This window comes from Musca domestica, unplaced genomic scaffold, assembly GCF_030504385.1.
Source record: "Musca domestica strain aabys unplaced genomic scaffold, Musca_domestica.polishedcontigs.V.1.1 91, whole genome shotgun sequence".
Taxonomy (NCBI): domain Eukaryota; kingdom Metazoa; phylum Arthropoda; class Insecta; order Diptera; family Muscidae; genus Musca; species Musca domestica.
The window spans coordinates 2698898-2708234 of record NW_026712439.1 but is presented as its reverse complement, the minus strand read 5'-3'; positions in this window follow the sequence as shown (position 1 = coordinate 2708234).

Genomic DNA, 9337 nt, shown 5'->3' with positions numbered 1-9337 from the left:
ATGTGACAACGGTCTAGGATCGTGAATCGGTGGTGGATTTACTCTCTCCGGATATGGTAGTGGGTAACCCCTTGCTACATTAGGCTGCTGAGACGTTAAGCCTGACGCCAATGCGTGTAAGGACAGAATGACTGACTCCAGAGATGTCCGCGCTGGTGCATGTGGTGCCGCTGCTGGCGTCGCCAAACCGGCTTGTGAAAATAGCTGATTAGTCGCATCATTGTCCCCCAACAGCGACCAAGCGGTCGCTTCAGCAATTCTAGCTATCAGAACTCTCTTTCTTCTTCCTGTTGACGGTATTGCAATTGGGACAGGGCGATGTCGAAATTAATAATTTCCCTGAGCCATGCGCTGACTGCTGGGTCTGCTGGCGGAACAATCGGTCTATTTGGTAGTTGCTGCAACCCGGTCAAGACACTATAATTTGGTGATGCAAAGCTTCCATGTGACCAAAAAGACGTGCTGAACGAGTTAGCGGCCTCTTGCATGCTTAAGGGAACTGGTGGCGGGACGTCCACATGTGCTAAATGTGCAATATGAGAAGCAATATTGCTACTTGATATAATAAAATCAAGAAAAAAAAAAAAAAAAAACTCCGAAAAAGCGACAACAAAAATCAAAATGAAATCTGGCAAAAGAATTTGCTTGAAAGTAAACCACACGGTGGTTTTAATTAAAGAAAAAAATAAAAACAATTTTAGTAAGTAAACTAAAAAAATCAAATTTCAAATTTAATTCAAACTTATCACATTTATAGGTTATTCTGTACGGCATACGAATTCTAATCTCTAGCAGAATGACTTTGATGAAAAAAAAAAAAAAACTGAAAAAATGGAATATGGAAAATTCGGCTTACTCAGACATCCCTTAAGAGGTTCCATGACAATACGACCAAAGGTCGGAAGCCAAAATTGTCGCAGGACCGATGGAAACTCTTGGTAAGTCTGAGATCAGCTACCAAATTACGGGTACTGAAATTAAACATAGACGGAAAGAAACTAATATCTACAAAAAAAAAAAAAAAAAAAGAAACAAATTCGTTTGAGACTAACAATTCATATTTGCATAGCAGCGCGTCACCTGCCTTCTATAGGCTGCTTGGACGGGTCTCCACAAATGAGAACTGATAAACAAGACGAATTTTTTCAATAATATAACTTGAAGATATCTGCAATTTTAACTTTACTAAAATTTTAAATTTTATGAAAAAATGCTAGTGCAATTAGAAGTATTAAACTAGAACGACTAAGCCACTAGAAAAAAAAAACTAAAAATCATATTTTTCCCATATATAAGTGATGTTTACCCGAGTCTTCGATGAAGCAACGCGTCAGGGACTCTAAATTCACGGTAAACACATTTATACACTACGACTAACAATTATTAAAAACTAACGACATGTCTCAGGCCCCACGTTGGGCGCCATTTTGTAACAACCGGATTCCACGAAAAATAACGAAAATAGCCCTCCCTCCCAGAACAACTCTTGCCATGACGTCTATTTATTCCTGATGTCCCAGATTTGGTCCTCAGCTTACCATATTTTATCCAATTCCCACCACCTTTTTAATAGGGCTTTAAGCCGAAGCCATTCTTATCTTTTCCGGTTTAATTATGTACATTTTTATTTAGACTATCTTAGATATTTGGCGAAAAACAATTTATTCCATCAAAATTCGAATCGAAATCTAACATTTAATTTGCAGCGAATTATAAGACAAAAATTTCAGAAAAACATGCCGATAATAAAAAAGTCAATTTTTGAAAGTAATCTTTCATTCTTGTACTTTTAGGGCTTAATGGCGGGCACCCAGAGTGTGGAACCTTGACGGCAGCTTGTGACTAAGGCTTTTTCCCAACACGTAAGTATGTACGAATTAGTTTGTGTTTCGGCTTTTTAATTATATTCCTTGGTCAGAATGTGAATATTTTTTTTTCCAATTCCAGATGAGGACGAACAAAGGAATGTAGGTAACCTGGTAACCTAACCTTGAATTGAGCTCATTTCAATATCACGTAACTGCATACCAACACAAAGTAAGTAAAAAAATTAATGCAAACTCGTTTGTTCACCCTTCTAATTTATTAATTTTTTTCAAGAAAACCCGCGGAATTTAATTATGTTGCTTAGTCGTCCGTTTATCTGTCCGGAGTTCAATAAGTAACAGGGTCAATTGGGAATGATACCAAGCCACGCTGGAGCAGCAATGGCGTAAACTCTGCGCCTCCCTCGGTGGATTGGACGGGCGATGGTGTGACTCGTTGCTCCAATTTCCTGGTCTGGATATTTGTTATTAAGATTTTTTTATTTGTTATTAAGATTTTCTGGTATTTATTTAAACTTCTTTTTCAGTTGACTTTCTTTAGTTTTAGTTTTAGGATTAGATTAAGATTTTAGTTTAAAACTGTCTTCGAAAAACTTCCGGAAAAATATTTGATTAATTTATTAGTTTATAATATTTAGCCTTTAAGTCCTTTAAACTGAATTTCATTGTTTAAGGGTTAATATTTAGGTTAGCACGGGTTAAGTAAAAAGGACAGATTTTTCTCACAATTTCTGCCAGGAAATTCTTGCTGCCATTTTCCTCATTTAATTTTTCCATTTTCTTTTTACATTATTCCCCTTTATTGACGTTTAAGCAATTGGAATTATCAGCTGTTTCCTAATAATGGTTGGCAACATTCTTCTTCTTCTAGATATCAATTATTTTCATGGTTACCCCTTTTAAAGGCGCACACCACACTGTCTGTCCACAGGAAATTGGCTAAATAAATTTGTTAAAAGTTCAACTTCCTGGTCTAAATCTCGATTATTCATTAACAAAAAACCAAGCAGAAGCAGATTATTATTGCGTTAGTGATTAATTTTGAAGCTTTTTGCACTCAATTAATGTTATAAGTTAGCCAAACAGAACGAATAAACTTACTTTGCCCCTAACTTAAAATATTTTTCGTACAAATAATCCTACAAATCTTAAACTCTTATTAATACAGGTATCTCAATTTGGATTTTTTCTGCTGTTTTTGTTAATGTGGTTGCTGCTGTTGTTGATACCGCTCTTGAAGTCATGGTTATTGGTTTTCCGTCATGGGACAAGACTGCACCTAAACCAGCAGACGAGGCGTCCGTTGCCAAATCAAGCGGTTTTTTGTTATCTGGGTATTGCAAAATCATATTTTCAGACGCAAGTATTTCTTTAAGCTTTTCGAACGTCTGGAGTTGCTTCTCATTTAGATTTATTTTTATCCTTTTCGATTGGGAAGCACTAATTTTGCCGTTTTCACCTTTTAGAATGCAAGTAAGTGGCTTGGCAATAGACGCACAATCTATGCCAGTTTCAGAAACGACCTTTCAGTAAAGAGTGTTGCAGGTTTTTCATTCTTGAGGATGGCTTCTACCTTTTCTAGATTCATTTTTATGCCATTTCTAGAAACTATAAAGCCAAAATATTTAACGCTTTCTTGAAAAAAATTCATTTCTCATATTGGCAGCATATAATTAGTCTATTACCCATTCAATATGTTTGGCGTGATCTTCCGCTGTTTCAGAGAAAATGATGACATCGTCAACATAAACATGACATGATTTCCCAATTTGCTCCCTCAGAACATCATCAATGGTCCTTTGGAAAATACTGGTGGCATTCTTAAGGTGGAAAGGAAGTCTACAATATTCGTATTTCCCATTTTCGATCGAAAATCTGTTTTTCCACGATCTTGTTCGGATAGTTTTATTTAGTGAAAGCCTGACTTGAGATCAAGCGTCGTAAAATATCTCGATTTACGATTTGAGAGAATAATGGTTATATCGGGTATTGGGTATTTGTCATCGGCAGTGACCCCGTTTAATTTCCTGAAATCTATCACTAATCGTTTTTAGTGTTGCCGTATTCATCTTTTCCCTTTTAATCAACAACTCAACCGGGATTGTTATAGGTTGAACTAGAAGGCCGTATTATGTCATTCTGCAGAAGATCTTTAATCGTTGTTAACAAAGTCAGCTACACCCATAGGATATAGTCTTGAGTAGATGAGAACACTACTATTGCTGAGCTTGATATTGACATCGAAATGAGAATAGTTCAATCTCATTTTTCATTCTTTTTGTCGACGTTTGGAGACATTATGCCAAATTTTCCATGTTTGCGTAAAGCAGGTTGCATCATCGCCAAACACATCCCCAGTACCATTATGTTATCCCCAAAAGGAACTTTCTTCATCAGAAATAAGTGGCATTCGCAGTAGTAGTAATCGATCAAAAGAAGCATTTCTCTAGCGATTACCAGAAAAAGTTGGACAAAAAGCCGTTAATTCTATCGTGCATGATAGTGACAGTTGATGGTAGATTGGCACATTTACCCATGCTTTCTTATTCGGATCGATTTCCCATAATTCTCCCCTATCGTTGTAGGCGACGTTCAAACCGAGAACCGAGAGGTCATCCTGATTGACAACCCCTCGATAAATAATTATGTAATATGTCGATGAAATTATACTCGAAAGAGAACGTTTTGAATGTTGATAATGCCAACGCTTCCCCGGGCTGTCGTCTGCTGCCGTGGAAGCAGTACTTGTCGAACCAATTGCTACTGCTAAAATATCCGAGCCGAAAAAAATAAAAACAATTTTAGTAAGTAAACTAAAAAAATCAAATTTCAAATTTAATTCAAACTTATCACATTTATAGGTTATTCTGTACGGCATACGAATTCTACTCTCTAGCAGAATGACTTTGATGAAAAAAAAAAAAACTGAAAAAATGGAATATGGAAAATTCGGCTTACTCAGACATCCCTTAAGAGGTTCCATGACAATACGACCAAAGGTCGGAAGCCAAAATTGTCGCAGGACCGATGGAAACTCTTGGTAAGTCTGAGATCAGCTACCAAATTACGGGTACTGAAATTAATCATAGACGGACAGAAACTAATATCTACAAAAAAAAAAAAAAGAAACAAATTCGTTTGAGACTAGCAATTCATATTTGCATAGCAGCGCGTCACCTGCCTTCTATAGGCTGCTTGGACGGGTCTCCACAAATGAGAACTGATAAACAAGACGAATTTTTTCAATAATATAACTTGAAGATATCTGCAATTTTAACTTTACTAAAATTTTAAATTTTATGAAAAAATGCTAGTGCAATTAGAAGTATTAAACTAGAACGACTAAGCCACTAGAAAAAAAAAACTAAAAATCATATTTTTCCCATATATAAGTGATGTTTACCCGAGTCTTCGATGAAGCAACGCGTCAGGGACTCTAAATTCACGGTAAACACATTTATACACTACGACTAACAATTATTAAAAACTAACGACATGTCTCAGGCCCCACGTTGGGCGCCATTTTGTAACAACCGGATTCCACGAAAAATAACGAAAATAGCCCTCCCTCCCAGAACAACTCTTGCCATGACGTCTATTTATTCCTGATGTCCCAGATTTGGTCCTCAGCTTACCATATTTTATCCAATTCCCACCACCTTTTTAATAGGGCTTTAAGCCGAAGCCATTCTTATCTTTTCCGGTTTAATTATGTACATTTTTATTTAGACTATCTTAGATATTTGGCGAAAAACAATTTATTCCATCAAAATTCGAATCGAAATCTAACATTTAATTTGCAGCGAATTATAAGACAAAAATTTCAGAAAAACATGCCGATAATAAAAAAGTCAATTTTTGAAAGTAATCTTTCATTCTTGTACTTTTAGGGCTTAATGGCGGGCACCCAGAGTGTGGAACCTTGACGGCAGCTTGTGACTAAGGCTTTTTCCCAACACGTAAGTATGTACGAATTAGTTTGTGTTTCGGCTTTTTAATTATATTCCTTGGTCAGAATGTGAATATTTTTTTTCCAATTCCAGATGAGGACGAACAAAGGAATGTAGGTAACCTGGTAACCTAACCTTGAATTGAGCTCATTTCAATATCACGTACCTGCATACCAACACAAAGTAAGTAAAAAAATTAATGCAAACTCGTTTGTTCACCCTTCTAATTTATTAGTTTTTTTCAAGAAAACCCGCGGAATTTAATTATGTTGCTTAGTCGTCCGTCTATCTGTCCGGAGTTCAATAAGTAACAGGGTCAATTGGGAATGATACCAAGCCACGCTGGAGCAGCAATGGCGTAAACTCTGCGCCTCCCTCGGTGGATTGGACGGGCGATGGTGTGGCTCGTTGCTCCAATTTCCTGGTCTGGATATTTGTTATTAAGATTTTTTTATTTGTTATTAAGATTTTCTGGTATTTATTTAAACTTCTTTTTCAGTTGACTTTCTTTAGTTTTAGTTTTAGGATTCGATTAAGATTTTAGTATAAAACTGTCTTCGAAATACTTCCGGAAAAATATTTGATTAATTTATTAGTTTATAATATTTAGCCTTTAAGTCCTTTAAATTGAATTTCATTGTTTAAGGGTTAATATTTAGGTTAGCACGGGTTAAGTAAAAAGGACAGATTTTTCTCACAATTTCTGCCAGGAAATTCTTGCTGCCATTTTCCTCATTTAATTTTTCCATTTTCTTTTTACATTATTCCCCTTTATTGACGTTTAAGCAATTGGAATTATCAGCTGTTTCCTAATAATGGTTGGCAACATTCTTCTTCTTCTAGATATCAATTATTTTCATGGTTACCCCTTTTAAAGGCGCACACCACACTGTCTGTCCACAGGAAATTGGCTAAATAAATTTGTTAAGAGTTCAACTTCCTGGTCTAAATCTCGATTATTCATTAACAAAAAAACCAAGCAGAAGCAGATTATTATTGCGTTAGTGATTAATTTTGAAGCTTTTTGCACTCAATTAATGTTATAAGTTAGCCAAACAGAACGAATAAACTTACTTTGCCCCTAACTTAAAATATTTTTCGTACAAATAATCCTACAAATCTTAAACTCTTATTAATACAGGTATCTCCATTTGGATTTTTTCTGCTGTTTTTGTTAATGTGGTTGCTGCTGTTGTTGATACCGCTCTTGAAGTCATGGTTATTGGTTTTCCGTCTTGGGACAAGACTGCACCTAAACCAGCAGAGGAGGCGTCCGTTGCCAAATCAAGCGGTTTTTTGTTATCTGGGTATTGCAAAATCATATTTTCAGACGCAAGTATTTCTTTAAGCTTTTCGAACGTCTGGAGTTGCTTCTCATTTAGATTTATTTTTATCCTTTTCGATTGGGAAGCACTAATTTTGCCGTTTTCACCTTTTAGAATGCAAGTAAGTGGCTTGGCAATAGACGCACAATCTATGCCAGTTTCAGAAACGACCTTTCAGTAAAGAGTGTTGCAGGTTTTTCATTCTTGAGGATGGCTTCCACCTTTTCTAGATTCATTTTATGCCATTTCTAGAAACTATAAAGCCAAAATATTTAACGCTTTCTTGAAAAAAATTCATTTCTCATATTGGCAGCATATAATTAGTCTATTACCCATTCAATATGTTTGGCGTGATCTTCCGCTGTTTCAGAGAAAATGATGACATCGTCAACATAAACATGACATGATTTCCCAATTTGCTCCCTCAGAACATCATCAATGGTCCTTTGGAAAATACTGGTGGCATTCTTAAGGTGGAAAGGAAGTCTACAATATTCGTATTTCCCATTTTCGATCGAAAATCTGTTTTTCCACGATCTTGTTCGGATAGTTTTATTTAGTGAAAGCCTGACTTGAGATCAAGCGTCGTAAAATATCTCGATTTACGATTTGAGAGAATAATGGTTATATCGGGTATTGGGTATTTGTCATCGGCAGTGACCCCGTTTAATTTCCTGAAATCTATCACTAATCGTTTTTTAGTGTTGCCGTATTCATCTTTTCCCTTTTAATCAACAACTCAACCGGGATTGTTATAGGTTGAACTAGAAGGCCGTATTATGTCATTCTGCAGAAGATCTTTAATCGTTGTTAACAAAGTCAGCTACACCCATAGGATATAGTCTTGAGTAGATGAGAACACTACTATTGCTGAGCTTGATATTGACATCGAAATGAGAATAGTTCAATCTCATTTTTCATTCTTTTTGTCGACGTTTGGAGACATTATGCCAAATTTTCCATGTTTGCGTAAAGCAGGTTGCATCATCGCCAAACACATCCCCAGTACCATTATGTTATCCCCAAAAGGAACTTTCTTCATCAGAAATAAGTGGCATTCGCAGTAGTAGTAATCGATCAAAAGAAGCATTTCTCTAGCGATTACCAGAAAAAGTTGGACAAAAAGCCGTTAATTCTATCGTGCATGATAGTGACAGATGATGGTAGATTGGCACATTTACCCATGCTTTCTTATTCGGATCGATTTCCCATAATTCTCCCCTATCGTTGTAGGCGACGTTCAAACCGAGAACCGAGAGGTCATCCTGATTGACAACCCCTCGATAAATAATTATGTAATATGTCGATGAAATTATACTCGAAAGAGAACGTTTTGAATGTTGATAATGCCAACGCTTCCCCGGGCTGTCGTCTGCTGCCGTGGAAGCAGTACTTGTCGAACCAATTGCTACTGCTAAAATATCCGAGCCGAAAAAAATAAAAACAATTTTAGTAAGTAAACTAAAAAAATCAAATTTCAAATTTAATTCAAACTTATCACATTTATAGGTTATTCTGTACGGCATACGAATTCTACTCTCTTGCAGAATGACTTTGATGAAAAAAAAAAAAAAACTGAAAAAATGGAATATGGAAAATTCGGCTTACTCAGACATCCCTTAAGAGGTTCCATGACAATACGACCAAAGGTCGGAAGCCAAAATTGTCGCAGGACCGATGGAAACTCTTGGTAAGTCTGAGATCAGCTACCAAATTACGGGTACTGAAATTAAACATAGACGGACAGAAACTAATATCTACAAAAAAAAAGAAACAAATTCGTTTGAGACTAGCAATTCATATTTGCATAGCAGCGCGTCACCTGCCTTCTATAGGCTGCTTGGACGGGTCTCCACAAATGAGAACTGATAAACAAGACGAATTTTTTCAATAATATAACTTGAAGATATCTGCAATTTTAACTTTACTAAAATTTTAAATTTTATGAAAAAATGCTAGTGCAATTAGAAGTATTAAACTAGAACGACTAAGCCACTAGAAAAAAAAAAAACTAAAATCATATTTTTCCCATATATAAGTGATGTTTACCCGAGTCTTCGATGAAGCAACGCGTCAGGGACTCTAAATTCACGGTAAACACATTTATACACTACGACTAACAATTATTAAAAACTAACGACATGTCTCAGGCCCCACGTTGGGCGCCATTTTGTAACAACCGGATTCCACGAAAAATAACGAAAATAGCCCTCCCTCCCAGAACAACTCTTGCCAT